Below are 24,509 nucleotides of genomic sequence, written 5' to 3'. Positions count from 1 at the left end.
GACTACCATGGTTTTGTCCATTAAAATGCACAAGGGGCTAAATTCAATAAGGCCCGAAAATGGGCGCAGGGATTGCGATGTGCGTTCTTCCTGCGCCTGTTGAAAGTAATGCAGGTAGCATGCAAAATTCATGCTGCCCGCTAATTAACATGATTGAAGCGCTGAGCCCAGCACTGAACGTGCTGCTGGTTGGCTTAGTGCTCAGTAGGGGGCCCAATTTCATGGGAACGGATCTCTATTTAAAGCTAGCCTGCAGTGTGAAACACAGTCTGCACTTCTTAAAGGGGAGGTGTTTTCTGAAATAAGCACCTCATTGTTATTGTTGGAAAAGAAAGTGGAAGGTAGCTGGAATAGTCAAGTCTAGAGGTAACAAAGGACACCTAGGTTCTCTGACACAGCACTGAAGGCTTTAGTATGCGGATCAAAAGGAGGAGATGAGGCTGCTACCCACAAGGGACCAGGAGGCTCTCCAGACTGACTGTAAGAAGGCAGTGGAAGCAGATTGTTGAAGTGGTCACTGCCACCAGTCGTTCCCCCAGGACCTGGATCCAGTGCCGAAAGAAGTTTAATGACCTCACACGAGTGGTCAAGGTCAGTGAATGCATCTTCAACTGCCACATCCCACCATCTGTACCACAAGCCTCACACACTGCTCAATGCACCACACCCCCAGCACTCACCCACCAACAATCTACCTATCACCACTCATACCTCACAATCATGGCTTCATTTCACCCTCACAACCTTACCACTGCTGCAACACTTTACACCCACATCTCACACCTTGCATACACTGACAGCTATTCAACTATGGCAGGCACATCACCCAAACACATTGCACCACATTCACTGACACACTTCTCTTTCTCATGCAGGCCAAGGTGATGCATAACCAGCGGGAGCAGGCATGGCTGCATGTCCTGACCCAGCTGGAGCAGACTTTTCTAGACATCATTGGAGAGGCCATCACTGAGGCCATGGCGATTGGCGAGGCTGAAAGCATTGATGAGGACGGTATGCTCATACCTAATCCTTCTTCTCACATCCCACTTCCCCCTCATCCCACAAATTCTTCTCAGTTACAAGCTGCTGATGATGTAAGCATGCACATCTTGCTTTCCCCCCTCCCCTCACAACCCTACCCTTGTGCCTTTCTGCTTTCAGATACCCAAGAACTTCAACAAGCTCAGCCAATTCAGGAAAAACAAGAGGAGGAGAGTGACGGATAAGAGACACCGTCACTCGATCTAACACTCGTAGGCAACAGCTCAGAAAATGGCACTGTGTGTACTTTAGAGGGTAGTATAGAGGCAGGATCTGCATTTGGTGAGTCACCGGGCATGAGTGGGCTGCAGCCAGGCCAGGGGGAAAGGGTAGCGCAGGTGCCAACTGCACAGGACTCAAATGAGGACTTCAAAGGGGGCGCCCTAGAGAAGAAGGGTGATGGGCATGCACACAGAAATGCTTAGTGTAATGGCAGGCCTGCTAAAGAGCCTCTTGTCAAGGAGCATGGAGGAGTACAACATTGCATAGGGCTTGGAGCCCATGATTTCCAGGATGGCAGTGATGGGCAACTCCTATAGAGCACTTGCGGACCCAACCATGATGCAGGGTCTGATGGGCGATGGCTCAGCTTTCATTGCAGCACAAGCGGAAGTGACCCAACATCTAGGTGCTGCAGTGGAAGCTCAGACTTCTGTCATACCGGCTCAGCTTGCTGCCATCATGGTTGTGTTTACCAGTGTGGAAAGGGGCTTGCAGGGTGTCACAGCAGTTCAATAATCTGTCCTCCAACAGATTACTAGGATTGCTGTGGTGCCGCCCTGAGGGAGTGGCAGTGGCCTCCCACCACGGCCACTCCGCCAGTGCCCTTGCTGTTGCCTGCCAGCCAGCCAGCCCAGACAGCTGCTGCCCAGGCCGAGATGGTGCAGTACGAAGCCTTGTCTTCTAGGCCCAGAGCTGCTCGAGGTCATCCTGCAAGACCATCTACAGTCTCTCCCCACTGAAAGTCAGCAGCCTTCCACCAGCTATGCTGCAGCCACTGGGGTAGCACTTCGTAGGAGCACTACGACAGGCAAAGGCACACGGAAAACAGGCACTAAGGGAATACACAACGGTGATTAATTGACTTTGTTTTACAGTTTTGGAATGACCATTTATAAATTATGTTTGAAATGTTTGTTTTGTGGTGGCTTTCATTTCAGCATTGTGGCCAAGAGAATGGTAAGGTGGGGAAGTGTTGAGCAAAGGGGATCTGGGGTTTCATTCACGGGAACCAGAGTCTGATGATGCGCTTACGGAGAGCCTGTCCGGAACGGGGATTTGCAGGCTGCCTCCTCCTTTTCTCCTCCTCGTTTTCCTCCTCCTCCTCTTCCTGAGGTGTTGCGGAACCCGTGGTGGCAAGGGTTGCGCCCTCATGATGGCCAAGTTGTGGAGCATGCAGCAGACCAGCATGAATTGGGACACCTACTCCGACGAGTACTGGAGCGATCCCCCCGAGCGGTCAAGGCAATGGTACCTTTGCTTGAGCACCCCGATGTTCTACTCGATGACGTTCCTTGTGGCAGCATGGCTGTCATTATATAATTGCTAGCCACGAGTAGTGGGGTTATGGAGGTTAGTCATCAGCCAGGTGTAGAACGGACAGCACTTGCTACCGAGCAGCCACCCTCAGGTTCGACGTGGTACCTGGAGATTGCTGGCGCAGCGGACTGGCACAGGATGAAGGCGTCATGACTGCTGCCAGGATATCGGGCATTCCCCATCACAATGTGCTGGGCGTGGTCGCACGCCAACTGCATATTAAGTGAGTAGTACCTTCCACACCAGTGCTTCAGACATGTCTTCCTTTTTCCGCAACCGAGGATTCCCCTCTACCGTGGTTGACACTGCCCTCGACCATGTCAGTTCTATCTCCCGCACTTCTGCCCTCACCCCTGCCCCTCCCTCCCGGAACCACGATAGGGTTCCCCTTGTCCTCACTTTTCACCCCACCAGCCTCCACATTCAACGGATCATCCTCCGGCATTTCCGCTACCTCCAAAGTGATCCCACCACCAAACGTATCTTCCCCTCCCCTCCCCTTTCAGCATTCCGTAGGGACCGCCCCCTCCGAGACACCCTAGTCCACTCCTCTATCACCCCAAACAGCCCTTCCCCTTCGCCTGGCACCTTCCCGTGCAAGCGGAGGAGATGTAACACCTGCCCCTATACCTCCCCCCTTCCCACTGTCGAGGGCCCCAAACACCCCTTCCAGGTGAAACAGCGATTTACTTGTACTTCTCGCAATCTAGTACACTGTATTCGCTGCTCACGATGCGGTCTCCTCTATATTGGGGAGACCAAACGCAGATTGGGTGACTGCTTTGCGGAACACCTCCATTCAGTCTGTAAGGGAGACCCCGAGCTTCCGGTCGCCTGTCATTTTAATTCACCGCTCCATTCCCACTCGGACCTCACCGTCCTTGGCCTCGTGTATTGTTCCACGGAAGCTCAACGTAAACTCGAGGAACAGCACCTCATCTTCCGATTAGGCACTCTGCAGCCTTCCGGACTCAATATCGAGTTCAACAATTTCAGATCATAACCTCGGCCCCCATTACATTTTTACTTATATTTTTTCCACTCCTTCCCCTTTCCTTTTGTTTCTCTCTCACACCTAGCAGCTATCTCTTGCCCTGCCAGTACACTTCACACCTAATCTCAGCCTATTACCATCTCGTCCAGCTTCGAATACCTTTTATTCTCTCTTTTACTTCTTTTGTTTCTTTTACTTCTTTTGTCCGATCGCAGCCCTGCCTTTGATCTATTTTCTTTTCTTTCCAGTTTTGAAGAAGGGTTCGACCCGAAACGTCAACTCAAATTTCTCTCCACGGATGTTGCCTGACCTGCTGAGTTTTTCCAGCATTTTCTGTTGTTATTTCGGATTTCCAACATCTGCAGTATTTTGCTATAGTGCCCTTTGCGGTTGGGAAACATCTCCATCCCAGACTCCTCCATCAATATAAAATAACAACAGAAAATGCTGGCAAAACTCAGCAGGCCAGGCAACATCCGTGGAGAGAAATTAGAGTCGACGTTTCAGGTCTAACCCTTTTTCAAAACTGGAAAGGAAATGAAATAGATCGAAAGGGAGGGCTGGGAGAGAACAGAAGAAGTGAAGAGACATTAAGAGGTATTCAAAACGAGACGAGATGGTGATAGGACTAGTGGAGACAAAAGACGGCTCAGATTAGGTGCCAGGAGTCTTCCCCCTGCATGACTGACCCTTTCTCCCGCTTTCAGAATTCCCGTTCTACCCGGACCCCTCCCCCTGGCCTCTTACCCTCTCTAGATCTTTTCATCGCTAACTGCCGCCGTGACATCGGCCGTCTCCATTTCTCTGCTCCCCTCACTCACTCCAACCTACCTGTAGGGGTTGCAAAATTTCCCCTATTTCCCTGAGAACATTGAAAATATTGGTCCACACCGTGGACGAAGAATTGGGTGATATGACTTGTCTACAATGTTTTAAAATGTGCCTAGAACCGCAAAAGACTGTTCTGAGATGGAAAGAACGTGGACAACACGGGAGTCGTGGAGCTCTGTGGAAAATATTCACACATCCGAAGACAGTACTTTATTAATAAAATCGTTCCCTGGAGTTTGGGCAATCACAAAAGGTTTTAAAATGGCCACAGAAAGCTTGGCCAAAAGGACAAGCAGCTCACAGCAAAGTTGTCTGTGTGAAAAAGTGGGCGGATACAGGGGCTGTGAGTCAGACCTGCCAATCAAAGGGAGGTTCCCTTCAGAAGCACTTGAAGTTGTTTATTTACATAAGAGATTAGCCCACTTGAGAAAACCGCAGGACTATCGATTTGAAACTGCTTCTGTTTACATAGCCATTCAAGGCATTCACAGACAATGATAGACTGAAATCATGGAATGGATTTCAATTTGCAACCGTTTTAAGAATTGAATGTGTTTAAATCACCTAGCATTCTGGACAATAGGGCTGTTGCATTCTCTTTTGTTTTAGCCCAGGTGAACTCCGGATGTGGGCGGGATCATTTCGGCCCCACAGTGCAGACACTAACCCAGTCCAACCACTTTGAGTTAGCCAATCATAGCTTTTCTCTTGTGAATTGGAACTTTTTGGGCGTGAATTTCCCAGACAGGCAAACAGCAGAGGGGGGAGGGGGCTCACAAGGTAAATATGATAGCTCCTGAGAAGCTATCGCTCTCTCTTTACTTCCTGGGACCACAGGTGAGCCTCTCTTTCTCTCTCTCTCTCTCACTCACTTCGCTGGACCACATGTGAGCAGGGTTTCTGACTCCTCAGCAAAGCAACCTAGTAAGGAGTTAAGGGATGGTAATTAAGGTGATATTGCTAAGATTGTTTAATTAACATTGTAGTCACTTACCCCTCGTTTTTACAGTCTGCATTCCCCCATTTAAGCAATTTTACTGTAATTACTGTGTTCGTGTGGTATAGTTTGATATTTGATTATAGTTTCATTTAGTTAATAAAAATTGATTTTTCTCTCATCCAAACCACGTGTCCGTTTTAATATCATTAATTATAAGTCCTGCAGTCAGAACTGGAAGGTGGGGTAGCGATTCGAAACCGCTGTTTTAAAATTGGTTTATTGGAAATTGGTCAGATTGCAGGCAAAGGCTGCAGACCAGGTGAATTACCTTAAACCAGTTAAAAGAAGCCCCCGCTTACATACCTCCCTCTGAACTTGCAGCACTCCATTCTCTTAGATCCAACCCTGACATGGTCATTAAACCTGCTGACAAGGGTGGTGCTGTTGTTGTTTGTCGAACTGACCTCTACCTAGCGGAAGCTGAACGCCAACTCTCCGACACCTCCTCCTACCTCCACCTGGACCATGACCCCACCAACGAACATCAAACCACCATTTCCAAGACTGTCACTGACCTCATCTCCTCTGGAGATCTTCCCCCTGCGGCCACCAACCTCATAGTTCCCCAACCCCACACAGCCCGCTTCTACCTCCTTCCCAACAGGACTGCCCTGGTAGACCCATCGTTTCAGCCTGTTCTTGCCCCACGGAACTTATCTCTTCCTATCTCGACTCTATCTTTTCTCCCCTTGTCCAGTGTCTTCCCACCTACATCCGCGACTCTTCGGACGCCCTCCGCCATTTTAACAGTTTCCAGTTTCCTGGCCCCAACCGCTTCCTTTTCACCATGGACGTACAATCCCTCTACACCTCCATCCCCCACCAGGATAGCTTGAGGGTGCTCCGCTTCTTCCTTGAACAGAGGCCTGACCAGTCCCCATCCACCACTACCCTCCTCCGCCTGGCTGAACTTGTTCTCACATTGAACAACTTCTCCTATAACTCCACTCATTTCCTCCAAATCAAAGGTGTTGCTATGGGTACCCGCATGGGTCCTAGCTATGCCTGCCTTTTCGTGGGATATGTGGAACAATCTTTGTTCCAGTCCTACTCAGGTCCCCTCCCTCACCTCTTTTTCCGATACATTGATGACTGTATCGGTGCCGTTTCCTGCTCTCGCCCTGAACTAGACAATTTCATTCACTTTGCCTCCAATTTCCACCCTTCCCTCACCTTCACATGGTCCATCTCTGACTCTTCCCTTCCCTTCCTCGACTTCTCCGTCTCCATCTCTGGGGATAGGTTATTGACCAAAATGCACTACAAGCCCACTGACTCCCACAGCTACCTGGACTACACTTCCTCCCACCCCGCCTCCTGTAAGGACTCTATTCCATTCTCCCAGTTTCTCCGTCTCCGCCACATCTGCTCCGATGATGCCACCTTCCACACCAGTGCTTCCGACATGTCTTCCTTTTTCCTCAACCGAGGATTCCCCTCTACCGTGGTTGACACGGCCCTCGACCGTGTCCGTTCTATCTCCCGCACTTCTGCCCTCACCCCTGCCCCTCCCTCCCGGAACTACGATAGGGTTCCCCTTGTCCTCACCTTTCACCCCACCAGTCTTCACATTCAACGGATCATCCTCCGCCATTTCCGCTACCTCCAAAGTGATCCCACCACCAAATGCATCTTCCCCTCCCCTCCCCTTTCAGCATTCTGTAGGGACCGCTCCCTCCGAGACACCCTAGTCCACTCCTCTATCACCCCCAGCACCCCTTCCCCTGGCACCTTCCCGTGCAAGCGGAGGAGATGTAACACCTGCCCCTATACCTCCCCCCTTCCCACTGTCCAGGGCCCCAAACACCCCTTCCAGGTGAAACGGCGATTTACTTGTACTTCTTGCAATCTAGTATACTGTATTCGCTGCTCACGATGCGGTCTCCTCTACATTGGGGAAACCAAGTGCAGATTGGGTGACCGCTTTATGGAACACCTCCGTTCAGTCCGTAAGGGTGACCCCGAGCTTCCGGTTGCCTGTCATTTTAATTCACCGCTCCATTCCCACTCGGACCTCACTGTCCTTGGCCTCGTACATTGTTCCATGGAAGCTCAACATAAATTCGAGGAACAGCACCTCATCTTCCGATTAGGCACTTTACAGCCTTCCGGACTCAATATCGAGTTCATCAATTTCAGATCATAACCTCGGCCCCTATTACATTTTTACTCATATTTTTTATCCACCCCTTTGTTTTGGTTTTTCCCTCCCCCCCCTTTCCTTTTTTTTCTCTCTCCCACATGGCAGCTGTCTCTCATCCTGCCAGAACATTTCACACCTAATCTGAGCCGTCTTTTGTCTCCACTAGTCCTACCACCATCTCGTCTCGTTTTTAATACCTCTTAATGTCTCTTCACTTCTTTTGTTCTCTCCCAGCCCTGCCTTTCGATCTATTTCATTTCCTTTCCAGTTTTGAAAAAGGGTTAGACCCGAAACGTCAACTCTAATTTCTCTCCACGGATGTTGCCTGGCCTGCTGAGTTTTTCCAGCATTTTCTGTTGTTATTTTGGATTTCCAGCATCTGCAGTATTTTGCTATCATCCTCCATCAATATCCCTGGGTATGTCCTGGCCCACTGGCAGGACAGACCCACCAGAGGTTGTGGCACAGTGCTATACAGTCGGGAGGGAGTGGCCCTGGGAGTCCTCAACATTGACTCCGGATCCCATGAAGTCTCATGGCATCAGGTCAAATATGGGCAAGGAATCCTCCTGCTGATTACCACCTACCATCCCCCCTCAGCTTATGAATCAGTGCTCCTCCATGTTGAACACCACTTGGAAGAAGTACTGAGGCTAGCAAATGCACAGAATGTACTCTGGGAAGGGGGAATTCAATGTCCATCACCAAGAGTGACTCGGCAGCACCACTACTGACCGAGCTGGCCGTGTCCTGAAAGATATAGCTGCCAGACTGGGCCTGCGGCAGGTGGTAAGAAAACCAACACGAGGGAAAAACCTACTTGACCTCATCCTCACCAATCTACCTGTCGCAGATGCATTTGTCCATGACAGTATTGGTAGCAGTGACCACAGCACAGCCATTGTGGAGACGAAGTCCCGTCTTCACACTGAGGACACCCTCCATTGTGTTGTGTGGCACTACCACCGTGCTAAATGGGATAGATTCAGAACAGATCTAGCAGCTCAAAACTGGGCATCCATGAGGCGCTGTGGGTCATCAGCAGCAGCAGAATTATATTCCACCACAATCTGTAATCTTAGGGCCAGGCATATCCCTCACTCTACCATTACCATCAAGCCAGGGAACCAACCCTATTTCAATGAGGAGTGTAGAAGAGCATGCCAGGAGCAGCACTCGGCGTACCTAAAAATGAGGTGCCAACCTGGTGAAGCTACAACACAGGACTACATACATGCTAAACAGCGGAAGCAGCATGCTATAGACAGGGCTAAGCGATCCCACAATCAACGGATCAGATCAAAACTCTGTAGCCACATCCAGTCGTGAATGGTGGTGGACAATTAATTAACGGGAGGAGGAGGCTCCATGAATATCCCCATCCTCAATGATGGTGGAGCCCAGCACGTGAGTGCAAAACACAAGGCTGAAGTGTTTGCAACCATCTTCAGCCAGAAGTGCCAAGTGGATGATCGCTATCGGCCTACTCCTGCGGTCCCCACCATCACAGAAGCCAGTCTTCAGCCAATTCGATTCACGCCACATGATATCAAGAAACAGCTGAGCGCACTGGATACAGCAAAGGCTATGGGCCCTGACAACATCCTGGCTAGCGTGCTGAAGATTTGTGCTCCAGAACTAGCCGCGCCTCTAGCCAAGCTGTTCCAGTATAGCTACAACACTGGCATCTACCCGACAATGTGGAAAACTGCCCAGGTATGTCTTGTCCACAAAAAGCAGGACAAATCCGATCTGGCCAATTACCGCCCCATCAGTCTACTCTCAATCAATGTTCCCTGGAAGCTGCACGGCCGTGTGTTGAGCAGACCAGAACCAGCTTTTCTAATGTTAAATTTCGCACAAGCGCAAAACTGTGAATGGGCCGCACAGCCACTTAAAGGGATCATGCACCCAAAAAAAATTATGGGGAACATTGCTCTCAATCATCAGCAAAGTGATGGATGGTGTCGTCGAGAGTGCTATTAAGCAGCACTTACTCACCAAAAACCTGCTTACCGATGATCAGTTTGGGTTCTGCCAGGGCCACGCGGCTCCAGACCTCATTACAGCCTTGGTCCAAACATGGAGAAAAGAGCGGAATTTCAGAGGTGAGGTGAGAGTGACTGCCCTTGACATCAAGGCAGCATTTGACCGAGTGTGGCACCAAGTAGCCCTAGTAAAATTGAAGTCAATGGGAATTAGGGGCAAAACTCTCCACTGGCTGGGGTCATACCTAGCACAAAGGAAGATGGTTGTAGTTGTTGGAGGTCAATCATCTCAGTCCCTGGACATTGCTGCAGCAGTTCCTCAGGGCAGTATCCAAGGCCCTTCAGCTGCTTCATCAATGACCTTCCCTCCATCATAAGGTCAGCAGTAGGGATGTTCGCTGATGATTGCACAGCGTTCAGTTCCATTCGCAACTCCTCAGATAATGAAGCACTCCGTGCCTGTATGCAGCAAGACCTGGATGACATTCAGGCTTGGGCTAATAAGTGGCAAGTAACATTCGCACCACACAAGTGCCAGGCAATGACTATCTCCAACAAGAGAGTGTCTAACCTCCGCCACTTGACATTCAATGGCATTACCATCGCCGAATCCCCACCATCAACATCTTGCGGGTCACCATTGACCAGAAACTTAACTGAACCACCCACATAAATACTGTGGCTACAAGAGCAGGTCAGAGGCTGGGTATTCTGTGGCGAGTGACTCACCTCCTGACTCCCCAAAGCCTTTCCACCATCTACAAGGCACAAGTAAGGAGTGTGATGGAATACTCTCCACTTGCCTGGATGAGAGCAGCTCCAATAACACTCAAGAAGCTCGACACCATCCAGGCCAAAGCAGCCACTTGATTGGCACCCCATCCACCACCTTAAACATTCACTCCCTCTACCACCAGTGCACCGTAGCTGCAGTGTGTACCATCTACAAGATGCACTGCAGCAACTTGCCAAGGTTTCTTCGACAGCACCTCCCAAACCCGCGACCTCTATTGCCTAGAAGGACAAGGGCAACAGGCGCATGGGAACACCACCACCTCCGAGTTTCCCTCCAAGTCACACACCATTCTGACTTGGAAATATATCGCCGTTCCTTCATTGTCACTGGGCCAAAATCCTGGAACTCCTTCTCTAACAGCACTGTGGGAGTACCTTCACGGCTCAAGAAGGCGGCTCACCACCATCTTCTCAAGGGCAATTAGGGATGGGCAATAAATGCTGGCCTTGCTAGTGACACCCACATCCCATGAACGAATTAAAAATAATCTTACCATTGATATGCGGCACCTGCAAAGCCGTGTGTGTGCAGGCGATGGCGCCCTGCTCCATGGGAAAGCCCGATATCCTGGCAAAGCCACATGCGCAGTCCTCCTGCTTCTCTCTGTTTAGAGAGAAGACAATGAAGTCTCTGCTAGAGTACAGAGCCTCTGTGACCACACGGATGCAGCGATGGATGGTGAACTGGGAGATGTTTGATATGTCGCCTGTTCTAGTCTGGAAGGATCCGCTGGCAAAATAATTCAGGGCCACGGTCACCTTGAGGGCCACTGGCAGAGCCATCATCGTCCTGCTCTGAGGCTGCAGGTCTGGGTCCAAGAGATGGCAGAGTTCTGTGACCACCTCCTTGGTGAAGCAGAGCCACCAAACACACTGCTCCTGGCTTAGGTGCAGGTAGGAGAAGTGCTCCCTGAAGACCCTAGGTGGGTAAGGCCTCCTGCTGAGAGCCCTCCTCCTGCTTCTCCTCCTCCCTCTGTGAGCAGCATGTCTTGCTGCAGCGCAAGTGGAACTGCAGGAAGAGCCCCCATGACTGGGAGCAAGTGACGTAGTCAGAGGCCTTCCAGTAGCAGCCAATGCCTTGCCAATGTATAGCAGCACTCCCTGCACACTTTAACAACTTTACAAATGTTTTCCATCAACCCAATATTCATACAAACTCTGCAAGTGTCAGTACAAGAGCAATAATCGACTTACCTGCAAGTTGGATGTTTCCCTTCAAATAGCGCTGGTGCAGGGTCCCTCATGTAGTTGATCGCACGTTCAGCTGTGCATGTTTTGGAGAGGGCATTGAATGGATTGGCAACGTCCAAAATGGCAGGTCGTGCCTCAAACCAGCGTTACACGCTGACTGACATCACGATCTTCCTACTTTGTATACTGCCGGTGCACGTACGTCCTGCCCATGCTATCGTCCTCACTAAGATGGCGAACAGTGTGGGCTGTGCCGGCAGTGGCCGGAAGCGAGGCGGATGCCATTTCTTTTCAAAACTGGCCTTATCTACCAGCGCTAAAGTGCCGAATTTCGCGGCCACAGTACCATGGCCTGAAGTAGTGTTGAAAATGTATTGCTAGTCCCTTTCCCCTGTCCAGTTGCCCTAGAAACGTGGCCTCTCAACCAGGCAGGGAGGCATCTGTTACAACCACCAACTATGGGGCAGGTAGCTTAAAAAAAAGCACTTTGTATGGCATTGCTGTCCTCAGCACATGTAAGGAGATCCTAAGGTGTCTACGTAAACCAGATGGGGAGAGGGGAAGCCTACAGACAGACCACTATTTGCTCTGGATTGGAAACCACAGTCCTAGGACCTGTAAATAAGTCTAAAGTCTGATACATGATCTCTCCTCTTGGGGAGATATGAAGGCCTGAACCACTGTGAACTTATTTAATGGTAAGAAAACAGCACCCCAGGCATATTATGGTGCTGCATGGAATCTAGTTGAACTTTTTCATGATTGACTATGAAGCCCAATTTCTGTCATGACCTGATCAATTTCTAGAGTCTGGCAGAATCCTGACAAGAGTCATGACTACCGAGGCAGCTAACTATGGATACAAATGGATGCTGCTTCCATGTGTGCAGCTATCACTTGAAGGCATTTTGTAAATACTCTGGGAGCCTGAGAAAGACTAAAGAAAAAAACCTGATAACTCGCACCCTGAAATGTAACCTGAGAACTTTGCAATGATAGGGATGGATGGCTATGTGAAAATAAGCATCCTGTAGAACAGTGGTCATTCTAGCACACACTACAGACATTCTGTAAAACAAAGGGCCCATCTGTGAGTTCGACAAAACTGAAAGTTGGGCAAGGTACCTATACACCTTGGTGTTACCAGAAGACCAATCAAGATGGACCCTGCTGAACATACGAACATACGAATTAGGAGCAAGAGTAGGCTATTCGGCCCTTCGAGCCTGCTCCGCCATTCAATAAGATCATGGCTGATCCAATTACTCCACATTCCCGCCTACCCCATGAGATGGTCTCCATGTGCTTTTGGGCTAAGCAAATTAACACTAGCAAAGATGTGCTAAGGGTATTGCAAGAAAAGAATTGACAAGCAGGAAAAACCTTGGGGTCAGTATTCTAATAATGAAATGACCATTAGCAAAGATGTGCTGCTTTGCAACAGAAAGACTAATCAGCAAGACTTGGAGACAAGTGAAGTCACAACCTCAAGGTCTTGATCTTGAACTAGTGCTAGCAAAACAATCATAGAACCTAGCCTTCATCAAACTAATTGGCATCTGATGATCATAGTTTATGACACATACTCATCTAGTTGAATGAATCCTTGGAAAGGATCCACATGACAGTTAATCCTCTTGATTTACAAGTAAGTTCTTGGCTTGTCTTAGCCGAATTACAGATATATAGAGTAATGCTTTTCCCTACCTATAATTTAGAGCAGAGAGAAGAAAGATTGAGAGAAAGTGTTGGGAAGCTTTCTTCAAAAGGATTTTAAAAAAAGTTGTAAAGAACCTACGATGCAGTTGTGCAAAAACAGAGATTATTAAAAGCTTAATCAAACAGGAGTAAAACATGTTGGGGGCTAAATTCGACAACCCCCGAAAACAGGTGCGGGGATCACGATGCACGATTAACCCGTGTTCGTTCAATGTAATGCAGGCAGCACGGCTTCTTTGTGCTGCCTGCTCATTTACACGATTTCTGCGTGTAGCCAGCTCTAACTGCGCTGTTAAGAGTGGTCTTAAATGGAGTGCACTTAAACAGAGTGTTGAAACTTGGGAATTTGGAGAGTGGGAATTCAGAGCATAGGGGGAAGGAGGTGCTGCTTTTTGCCTCTAATACTTGGAGTGCTTTGTGTAAATATTTAATTTCATCTACCTAGAACTTAAAATAGATCTGGTAATTAGTTAAACACTAAACTCTAAGCTAAGTTAATTAAATACATAGGGCTAGAAATTTATTATAACCCAGGAATGGGCAGTATCATTAGAAAAGTTTGGGAATTAGCACCAGGCGCTAATGCTTTAGACTGCACGCAAAATTCATTCTCACTGCTCAAAGAAATGATTGGGGCGCTAATTAAAGTCTTAAAGGCCTAGCTCAGTGGCGTTACCCTCAAAGGGTGGATCAATATCGGGCGCAGTCTAATTGCAACTCATCATAGCCACAGGCTTTTCCCAGTATTTAAAGGGGAGGGTCATTGATACTGCAGCACCTCATTCTCAGCATTGCTGGCTGTGCAGCTGCCTCAACAAGGAGAAGGAGCCGGAGGACTGAAGCAGGTGTGATCAGGGCAGATCCACCTCAGTCTGGGGTCAGGGTGATTGAAGGCTTCAACAAATGCTACATACCACCATCTGTACCACAAGCTTCACACACTGCCCAAAGCACCACACCCCCAGCACTCACACACCAACAATCTCTACCTATCAACACTCACACCCACTTCTCACACCTTGCACACAAAGACAGCTATTCAACGATGGCAGGCACAAGGGTCATTAGTTATTAGAATGATTGTGATATGTGTGATATGGTTATGCATAAATTTATTAATGGAGTTTGCAATATTTTGTGGTCTCTCTCATTTCAGCTTTGCACCCAGGAGGACGCTATGATATGGCATGACACAGGGATGGTATGATGGGCATGTGGTGAGCAAAAGGGATCTGGGGTTTAAGTCATCCTGCTGTGAGGCTGGAGGTCTGTTTGGAGAAGGTGGCAGAATTCTGTGACCACCACCTTGGTGATGCGGAGCCATCTAATTCACTGCTCCTCACTTAACTGAAGGTAGGAGAAGTGCTATCGGAATACCCTCAGAGAGTAAGGCCTCCTGGTGAGAGCCCTGATGTCCCTCCTCATCCCTCTGTGCATATGTTCCTGTATTTTGCGTTGCCTACGCGCCCTCCACTGTAGATCCTGTAGGGTGAGGTGCCATGCCAGTACAACCCCCATTAATGTTACCAAGTGTAGCTATTTGAATCTTTGAACAATAAATGTAGCTACTTTGTAGTTGTCAGAAGACTGTTGATACAAAAGAAGCTTGAAATTACTCATAGAAACTGTTCGAGTGCGTGAAACTGACAAGAAACCACTGAAACTAACCTGCCCTGACAGCTGGGAGTGATTAATGCTGATGCCTTTAAATAACGTTGCTGGAGCCGGCTTCCTGGAGCTGCACACCAGCTCCCCCTGTCGCCTTCTGGTCAAGGTGCTAAGGTAAGTGGCGACAATCAATTTTCCAGATCGGGCTGCCAATGAGTGTTGCACACTCACTGACGTCACGGTCTCCCTGGTGTTGAAGTCCTGGTGGTACCTCTTACCGGCGGCGCAACAAGGGGGGCCAGATTTCCCTTGCAGCGCTGGATTCGCCTCGCCCCGGTGCTATCACGGTGCATCAGCACCCCGTTACCGCCATCTGCTGGCACTAATGGGAGGTGCTAAGGTACCAAACTTTTCCCCCATAAACTTTAATTAACTAAATAATTAAAACAAGGTTATAAAGGGATGGCAATGCAGGTGGTGTGCTGCAACTGCAGCATGTGGGAGTTTGTGGAAAGCGTTGTGGTCCCGGACGACCACATTTGCAGTAATTGTCTGCAACTCAAGGAAATTCAGCTCAGAGTTGTTGAGCTGGAGTCCAAGCTGCATAAATTGCGGGGCATCAGGGAGGGGGAGAGTTATCTGGACACTTTGATCCAGGAGGCAGTCACACCCCTTAGGTTAGGTAGTAGTATAGGTCTTGTTAGTGGTCAGGGACAGGAAGGTGCGACTGCGACTCAGGCAGGTAAGGGGACCCCAGGTGCAATGCTGGAGGAGGCTCGGCCTTTGCTCTTATACAACAGGTATGAGGTTCTTGCTGCCTATGTGGATGAGGGCAAAGTCTGCAGGGTGGATGAGCAAACTGACCACGGCACCGTGGTGCAGGAGGCCATTCAAGTGGGGGGAGTGAAAAGGAATGTTGTAGTGTTAGGCGACAGTAGAGTCAGGGATAGATACTGTTCTCTGCAGCCGCAACTGAGAGTTCCGAAGGCTGTATTGCCTGCCCGGTGCCAGGGTTAAGGATATCTCCTTGCGGCTGGAGAAGAATTTGGAGTGGGAGGGGGAGGATCCAGTTGTCGTGGTCCATGTAGGAACCAACGACATAAGTAGAACTAGGAATGAGGTTCTGCTGAGAGAGTTTGAGGAGCTAGGGTCCAAATTAAAAAGCAGAACCTCAAAGGTAATAATCTCTGGATTGTTACCTGAGCCACGTGCAAATTGGCACAGGGACAAGCAGATCAGAGAGTTACATACGTGGCTCAAAGAGTGGTGTGAGGAGAAGGGGCTTTGATTCATGGGGCACTGGCACCAGTACTGGGGAAAGAGGGAGCTGTTCCGTTGGGACGGTCTCCACTTAAACCGGGTTGGGCAGTGTCTTGGTGAATTGAATAACTAGGGCTGTAGATAGAGCTTTAAACTAAAAGGGGGGCGGGCAGGGGTCAGGTGAGGGGAAATTTTGAAATCTAAAGAGAAAAATCAAGGCAATGGAGCAGTGTAGCGATTTGGGTAAAAACAAGCAGTGTGTGACAGGAAGGGACAGAGTTTAAAGGTAATCGTGCATCAGCAAATAAGATGAAAGCAGGGAATAATGATAAAAGGTTAAAACTAAAGGCTCTTTACATGAATGCATGAAGCATCCGTAACAAGGTATTAGTGGCACAAATAGTGATAGATGGGTATGATGTAATAGCTATTACAGAGACGTGGTTGCAAGGTGACCAGGGGTTGGGAACTAAATATTCCAGGGTACTTGACTTCTCAAAAAGACAGGCAGGCAGACTGGAACAGGAGGGAGGGGTAGTCCTGATCATTAAGGATGACATAAGGACAGTAGTGAGAAAGGATCTTGGCTCAGAAGATCAGGAAGTAGAATTAGTATGGCTGGAGCTAGGAAATAAGGTGGGGCAGAAAACAGTGGTGGGAGTAGTGTATAGGCCCCCTAACAGTAGCTATACCAGTGGATAGAATATTAATCAAGAAATAATAGGAGCTTGTAACAAAGGCAATACAATAATAATGGGGGACTTTAATCTGCATACAGATTGGGCAAATCAAATTGGCAAGGGTAGTCTGGAGGGTGAGTTCATGGAATATATTCGAGACACTTTCCTAGAACAATACATCATGGAACGAACTAGGGAACAGGCTATTTTAGATCTTGTTCTGCGTAATGAGACAGGGTTAATTAGTAAACTTATAGTAAAGGATCCTCTTGGAAAGACAGATCATAATGACAGAATTTCACATTGAGTTTGAAAGTGACATTCTTAAATCCGACACAAGAGTCTTAAACTTAAACAAAGCCAATAACGCAGGTATGAGGGGCGAGTTGGCAAAGGTAGATTGGGAAATTAAATTAAATTCAGGAAGCAGGTAAGTGATTGGTTGGTGAGTATTTCTCTCTTTTTTTTAAACTTTAACTCTGTGGTTTATAGTTTCTAAGGTCTCTCTGGTGTAGCGGGGACTGTTGGTAAACCGGTTAACTGTAGTGTAATTAGTGGGATTGATTGATTTCATTTAAATTCAATTAATTAAAGGCTAAGTCATGGCAGGACAGCCCGGCCACGTGATATGCTCCTCCTGTGATATGTGGGAACTCAGGGACACTTCCTGTGTCCCTGACAACTACATGTGCAGGAAGTGCATCCAGCTGCAGCTACTGACAGACCGCATTGCGGCACTGGAGCTGCGATTGGATGCATACTGGAGCGTTCACGATGCTCAGGACATCGTCAATAGCACGTTTACGGAGTTGGACACACCACAGGTAGAGGTTGGACAGGAAGAAAGGGAGCAGGTGACCAACAGGCAGAGTACTAGGCGCAGGCAGGTAGTGCAGGGGTCCACTGTGGCCATCCCCCTCTCCAACAGATACACCACTTTGCGTACTGTTGGGGGGGATGGCTTATCAGAGGAAGGCAGCAGCAGCCAACTTCCTGGCACCAGGGGTGGCTCTGCTGCACAGAATGGGAGGAAAAAGAGGGGTAGAGCTATAGTAATAGGGGATTCTATTGTAAGGGGAATAGATAGGCGTTTCTGCGGCCGCAAACGAGACTCCAGGATGGTGTGTTGCCTCCCTGGTGCAAGGGTCAAGGATGTCTCCAAGCGGCTGCAGAACATCTTGGAAGGGGAGGGTGAACAGCCAGTTGTTGTGGTGCATATAGGCACCAACGCTATAGGTAAAAAGCGGGATGAGGTCCTAAAAGCGGAATATAGGGAGTTAGGAGATAAATTAAAAAACAGGACCTGAAAGGTAGTAATCTCAGGATTGCTACCAGTGCCACGTGGAAGTCAGAGTAGAAATAGAAGGATGCTTCAGATGAATACGTGGCTAGAGGAATGGTGCCAGGGGGAGGGATTCAAGTTCCTGGGACATTGGAACCGGTTCTGGGGGAGGTGGGACCAGTTCAAACCGGACGGTTTGCACCTGGGCAGGGCTGGAACCGATGTCCTAGGGGGAGTGTTTGCTAGTGCTGTTGGGGAGGGTTTAAACTAAAATGGCAGGGGGTTGGGAACCTGAGCAGGGAGACAGAGGAAAGGGAAACAAGGATAAAAGCAAAAGATAGGAAGGAGAAAAACAAAAGTGGCAGTCAGAGAAATCAACGGTTTAAATCAAACGTGGCCACAGTAAATAATAATTCTAATAGGTCTAAGAGCGTTAAAAAAACAAGCCTGAAGGCTTTCTGCCTTAATGCGAGGAGCATTTGTAATAAGGTGGATGAATTGGCTGCGCAAATAGAGGTAAACGAGTATGATTTAGTTGGGATTACAGAAACGTGGCTCAAAGATGGCCAAGACTGGGAACTCAACATCCAGGGGTATTCGATATTCAGGAAAGATAGGCAAAAAGGAAAGGGAGGTGGGGTATCATTACTGGTTAAAGAAGGGATTAACACAATTGTAATGAAGGATATTAGCTCTGATGATGTGGAATCTGTATGGGTAGAATTGAGAAATACTAAGGGGAAAAGAACATTAGTGGGAGTGGTATATAGACCTCCAAACAGTAAGGCGGAGGTTGGGGATGGCATTAAAAGGGAAATTAAAGAAGCGTGCAATAAGGGCACAGCAGTCATCATGGGTGACTTTAATCTACATATAGATAGGGCCAACCAAATTAGTAACAATACTGTGGAGGAGGAATTCCTGGAGTGTTTACGGGATGGTTTCCTGGACCAATATGTCGAGGAACCAACTAGAGATCAGGCCATCTTAGACTGGGTATTATGTAACGAGAAAGGATTAATTAGCAATCTTGTTGTACGAGGCCCCTTGGGTCGGAGCGATCATAATATGATCGAATTCTTCATTAAGATGGAGAATGAAGTAGTTAACTCAGAGACTAGGGTCCTGAATTTAAATAAAGGAAACTACGATGGTCTGAGGAGCGAGTTGGGTAGGATTGATTGGGGAATGGCACTCAAAGGGTTGACAGTAGATAGGCAATGGCAAACATTCAAAGACCGAATGGATGAGCTACAGAATTTGTTCATCCCAGTTTGGCATAAAAATAAAACAAAAAAGGTGACTCAACCGTGGCTAACAAGGGAAATTAGGGATAGCATAAGATCCAAGGAGAGGAAATATAAATTGGCCAGAAAAAGCAATAATCCTGAGGATTGGGAGCAGTTTAGGATTCAACAAAGGAGGACAAAGGGATTAATTAAGAAAGGGAAAACAGAATATGAGAGTAAGCTTGCAGGGAACATAAAAACTGACCGTAAAAACTTTTATAGATATGTGAAGAGAAAAAGATTGGTGAAGTCAAGCATAGGTCCCTTGCAGTCAGAATCAGGAGAATTTATAATGGGGAACAAAGAAATGGCAGACCAACTAAATACATATTTTGGTTCTGTCTTCACAAAGGAGGACACAAATAACCTCCTAGAGATGCCGGGGAACATAGGGTCTGATGAAAGGGTGGAACTGAAGGAAATCAGTATTTGTAGGGAAATGGTGTTAGGAAAATTGATGGGACTAAAGGCCGATAAATCCCCAGGGCCTGATAATCTACATCCCAGGGTACTTAAGGAAGTGGCCCTAGAAATAGTAGATGCATTGCTGGTCATCTTCCAGAACTCGATAGACTCTGGAACAGTACCCATGGATTGGAGGGTAGCTAATGTTACCCCACTATTCAAAAAAGGTGGTAGAGAAAAAGCGGGGAATTACAGACCGGTAAGCCTGACATCGGTCGTGGGGAAAATGCTAGAGTCCATTATAAAAGATGTAATAGCAGAGCACTTGGAAAGCAGTGACAGGATCGGACAAAGTCAACATGGATTTACAAAAGGTAAATCATGCTTGACTAATCTACTGGAATTTTTTGAGGATGTAACTGGTAAAATAGATAAGGGAGAACCAGTGTATTTGGACTTTCAGAAGGCTTTCGACAAGGTCCCACATAAGAGATTAGCATGCAAAATTAAGGCACATGGGATTGGGGGCAAGGTATTGACTTGGATAGAGAACTGGTTGGCGGACAGAAAGCAAAGAGTTGGAATAAACAGGTCGTTTTCCGAGTGGCAGGCAGTGACTAGTGGGGTACTGCAAGGATCGGTCCTAGGACCCCAGCTGTTCACAATATATATTAATGATCTGGACGAGGGAATTGGATGTAATATCTCCAAATTTGCAGACGACACAAAGCTGGGTGGGAGGGTAAGCTGTGAGGAAGATGTCATGAAACTCCAGTACAATTTGGACAGGTTGGGTGATTGGGCAGAAACATGGCAAATGCACTATAATGTGGATAAATGTGAGGTTATCCACTTTGGTGGCAAAAACAGGAAGGCAGATTATTATTTGAATGGCAATAGATTGGGAGAAGGGGAAGTGCAAAGAGACCTGGGTGTTCTTGTGCACCAGTCGCTGAAGGTAAGCATGCAGGTGCAGCAGGCGGTTAAGAAGGCAAATGGTATGTTGGCCTTCATAGCAAGAGGGTTTGAGTACAGGAACAAGGATGTCTTGCTACAGTTGTACAGGGCCTTGGTGAGACCGCGCCTTGAGTATTATGTGCAGTTTTGGTCGGCTTACCTGAGGAAGGACGTTCTTGCCATGGAAGGAGTGCAGCGAAGATTCACCAGGCTGATACCTGGGATGGCAGGAATGACGTATGAGGAGAGATTGTGTCGATTGGGCTTATACTCACTGGAGTTTAGAAGATTGAGAGGGGATCTCATCGAAACCTATAAAATTCTGTCAGGCCTGGACAAACTAGATGCAGGAAGGATGTTTCTGATGGCCGGGGAGTCCAGACCAGGGGTCATAGTCTAAGGATAAGGGGTAAGCCATTTAGGACTGAAATGAGGAGGAATTTCTTCACCTAGAGAGTGGTGAACCTGTGGAATTCTCTGCCACAGAGGGCAGTGGAGGCCAGTTCATTAAATATATTCAAGAAAGAGTTGGATATATTTCTTAATGCTAAAAGGATCAAGGGATATGGGGAGAAGGCAGGGACAGGGTACTGAATTTGGATGATCAGCCATGATCTCATTGAATGGCGGAGCAGGCTCGAAGGGCCGAATGGCCTACTCCTGCTCCTATCTTCTATGTTTCTATGTAAAAGGTATGACAGTAGATAAGCAGTGGCAATCATTTAAAGCAATATTCCAAAATTCTCAATGAATATATATTACATTGAGAAATAAAAACTCCAGGGGAAAAGTGATCCATCCGTGGCTAACTGAAGAAGTTGATGATAGTATTAGATTAAAACAAGAGGCTTATAATGTTGCAAAGAATAGCAGTAAGCCTGAGGACTAGGAGAGCTTAAGAAACCAGCAAAGGATGACCAAAAATTGATAAAAAGGAAGAAAATAGAATGAGAGTAACTTGGCAAGAAATATAAAAACAGATTGTAAGGGCTTTTACAAGTATGTAAAAAAGGAAGAGAGTAGCGAAAGTAAGCGTTGGTCCCTTAGAGGCTGAGACAGGAGAAATTATATTGGGGATCAAGGAAATGGCAGAGGCTTTAAACAAATATTTTGTATCTGTCTTCACAGTAGAAGACACAAAAAGTATACCAAAATTAGTCAGGAACCAAGGGACTAATGAGAGTGAGGAACTTAAAGTAAGCCTTTCCACCATCTACAAGGCACAAGCAAGGAGTGTGATGGAATACTCTCCACTTGCCTGGATGAGTGCAGCTCCAACAACACTGAAGAAGCTCAACACCATCCAGGACAAAGCAGCCACTTGATTGGCACCCCATCCACCACCTTAAACATTCACTCCCTCCACCACCGGCATACCGTGGCTGCAGTGTGTACCATCTACAAGATGCACTGCAGCAACTCGCCAAGGCTTCTTCGGCAGCACCTCCCAAACCCGCGACCTCTATTGCCTAGAAGGACAAGGGCAACAGGCGCATGGGAACACCACCACCTCCAAGTTCCCCTCCAAATCAAACACCATCCTGACTTAGAGGTATATCGCCGATCCTTCATCGTCGTTGGGTCAAAATCCTGGAACTCCCTACCTAACAGCACTGTGGGAGTACCTTCACCACACGGACTGCAGTGGTTCAAGGCGGCGGCTCACCACCACCTTCTCAAGGGCAACTAGGGATGGGCAATAAATGCTGGCCTTGCCAGCGACACCCAGATCCCATAAGCGAATTTTAAAAAATTGATATCAGTAGAGAAAAAGTATTTGAGAAACTAATAGGACTAAAAGCCAACAAATCCCCTGGACCTGATGGGCAACATCCTTGGGTTCTGAAAGAGGTGGCTGCAGAGATAGTGGATGCATTGGTTGTGATCTTCCAAAATTCCCTAGATTCTAGTATGGTCCCAGCAGATTGGAAGGTAGCAAATGTGACCCCGCTATTCAAGAAAGGAGGGAGAGAGAAAACGGGGAACTACAGGCCAGTTAGCCTGACATCAGTCATCGGGAAAATGCTGGAATCCATTATTAAGGAAGTGGTAACAGGGTACTTAGAAAATCATAACATGATTAGGCAGGGTCAACATGGTTTTATGAAAGGGAAATATTGTTTGACAAATTTATTAGTTTTTTGAGGATGTAACTAGCAGGGTAGATAAAGGGGGAACAGTGGATGTAGTATGTTTGGATTTCCAAAAGGCGTTCAATAAGGTGCCACATAAAAGGTTATTAAGCAAGATAAGGACACATGGGATTGGGGGTAAGGTAGTAGCATGGATAAAGGATTAGTTAACAGACAGAAAACAGAGAGTGGGGATAAACGGGTCATTCTCAGATTGGCAGGCTGCAACTAGTGGGGTGCCACAAGGATCAGTGCTTGGGCCTCAGCTATTTACAATCTATATTAATGACTTAGATGAAGGGATCGAGTGCAGTGTATCCAAGTTTGCTGACGATACAAAGCTAGGTGGAAAAGTAAGATGTGAGGAGGATGCAAAGAGCCTGCAAAGGGATATAGACAGGTTAAGTGAGTGGGCAATAAGGTGGCAGATGGAGTATAATGTGAAGAAATGTGAGGTTACTCACTTTGGTAGGAAGAACAGAAAAACAGAATATTTTTTAAATGGTGAGAAATTATTAAATGTTGGTGTTCAGAGTGATTTGGGTGTCTAATACAAGGATCACAGAGAGTTAGCATGCAGGTACAGCAAGCAATTAGGAAGGCAAATGGCATGTTGGCCTTTATTGTTAGAGGGTTGGAGGACAAGAGTAAGGAAGTCTTGCTACAATTGTACAGAGCTCTGGTGAGACCACACCTGGAGTACTGTGCACAGTTTTGGTCTCCTTATTTAAGGAAGGATATACTTGCCTTAGAGGTGGTGCAATGAAGGTTCACTAGATTGATCCCTGGGTTGAGAGGTTGTCCTATGAGGAGAGATTGAGTAGATTGGGCCTATACTCTGGAGTTTAGAAGAATGAGAGGTGATCTCATTGAAACATACAAGATTCTGAGGGGGATTGACAGGGTAGATGCTGAGAGATTGTTTCCCCTGGCTGGAGAGTCTAGAACTACAGGGCATAATCTCAGGATAAGGGGCTGGCCTTTTAAGACTGAGAGGGTTGTAAATCTTTGGAATTCTCTGTTGTGGATGCTCAGTTGTTGAGTATATTCAAGGCTGAGATAGATAGATTTTTGGACTCCAGAGGAATTAAGGGATATGAGGATAGGGCAGGAAAGTGGAGATGAGGTCGATGATCAGCCATGATCTTATTGAATGGTGGAGCAGGCTTGAGGGGTTGTGTGGCCTACTCCTGTTCCTAATTCTTATGTTCTTATGTTGATTGGCTGCATGCATCAGTAGGAGCCCCAAAATCGTGAGAGGCTAGCACCAGTTAAAGCTAGATTACATTGCTTAAAGCCAGCCTATATCTCTTAAAGGGGAGGTGCATTGTGGCTGGAGCAGGTGCTGGAAGTTATTGTACAACTGATTCTGACCTGGGAAACACCCAATAATGGCACAACATGAGAGAGTGGGTTCAAAGGTTTTCGGATGATGCACTAGAGGCCTTGGTGGAGAAGATGGAAGGAAGAGAGATGTCCAGGAGGCCCTCCAGACACACGCTGAGAAGGCAGTGGGAGCAGATAGCCGTGCTGGTCAATGCTAGCAGTCAAGCCCCGAAGACCTGAATGCAGTATCGCAAGAAGTTCAATGACCTCACACAAGTGGTCAAGATCAGTGAATGCCCCACACCCCCATCACCAAGTTACCAACA

At 47.6% G+C, this 24,509-nt stretch overlaps 1 protein-coding gene across 4 annotated transcripts in view; it reads right to left on the bottom strand.

The window, feature by feature from the left end:
• Positions 1-24,509, bottom strand: part of kif25 (kinesin family member 25) — a 277,704-nt gene that overhangs the window by 522 nt on the left and 252,673 nt on the right. The window lies entirely within an intron of this gene.

Source organism: Somniosus microcephalus, chromosome 3 (assembly GCF_052327205.1).
Source record: "Somniosus microcephalus isolate GS21.2 chromosome 3, FLI_Smic_1.0, whole genome shotgun sequence".
NCBI classification, from domain to species: Eukaryota; Metazoa; Chordata; class Chondrichthyes; order Squaliformes; family Somniosidae; genus Somniosus; species Somniosus microcephalus.
The sequence above is the reverse complement of the archived record's forward strand: the minus strand, read 5'-3'. Positions and strand labels throughout refer to the sequence as shown.